The following is a 1,213-nucleotide window of genomic DNA, read 5'->3' as shown; positions in this document are numbered from 1 at the left end:
AATAGCAGAGAAACACTGTCAGATATAGTGCTGGAAAATGAGCCCCTCAGGTTAGAAGGCACTCAAAATGCAACTGGGGAAGAGCTGCCTCCTTAAAGTACAGTTGCCCGTGATAATGCAAATGGGATAAAGCCCTTGGGACCTTCATTTGCTGATGGGGCACAACTCAAAATGAAGAGAAACAGCTGTAAACATTTAATACTAATCGGAACATGGAATGTACACAGTATGAATCTAGGAAAATTGGAAATTGTCAAAAATGGAATGCATAAACATGATATCCTAGGCATTAGTGAACTGAAATGGACTGGTATTGGCTATTTTGAATCTGACAACCACATGCAATCAAGACATATTGATAATCACTGGCAATTGGAATGCAAAGGTTTGAAACAAAGAAGGATCAGTAGTTGGAAAATATGGCCTTGGGGATAGAAATGATGCTGGAGATCGCATGATAGAATTCTGCAAAACCAATGATTTGTTCATTTCAAGTACATTTTTTAACAGCATAAGAGATGACTATACACATGGACCTTACCAGATGGAATACATGGAAATCAAATTGACTACATGTGTGGAATGAGACCGTGGAAAAGCTCCATATCATTAGTCAAAACAAGGCCAGGGGCAGATTGTGGAACAGACCATCAATTGCTCATATGCAAATTCAAACAAGTCCACGAGAGCCAAAATATGACCTTGAATATCTCCTACCTGAATTGAGAGATCATCTGAGAAAAAGATTTGATAGATTAGACACTAAAGACTGAAGACCAGAAGAGTTGTGGGATGACATTAACAACATTCAGGAAGAAAGCAAAAAGTCATAAAGAAGACGAGAAAGAAGGAAAAGATCAAAATTGATGTCAGAGAGACTGAAACTTGCTCTCCAGCGTAGAGATGCTAAAGCAAATGGAAGAAATGAGGAGGTACAAAAGTTTAAGAGACAGTTTAAAAGGTAGGCTTGAGAAGACAAAGTCACATATTATAAAGAAATGTGCAAAGATCAGGAATTAGAAAATCAAAAGAGAAGAACACACAGCATTTCTCAAGCTGAGGGAACTGAAGACAAAATTCAAGCCTCGGCTTTCATTATTGAAGGATTTTCTGGGCAAATTATTGAATGATTCAGAAAGCATTAAAAGAAAATGGAAGGAGATCAAAAGCGGAGGACAATAAATGCTGATGGGGATGTGGAGAGACTGGGACA

This window comes from Chrysochloris asiatica, unplaced genomic scaffold (assembly GCF_000296735.1).
Source record: "Chrysochloris asiatica unplaced genomic scaffold, ChrAsi1.0 scaffold00078, whole genome shotgun sequence".
NCBI lineage: Eukaryota > Metazoa > Chordata > Mammalia > Afrosoricida > Chrysochloridae > Chrysochloris > Chrysochloris asiatica.
The sequence above is the reverse complement of the archived record's forward strand: the minus strand, read 5'-3'. Positions refer to the sequence as shown.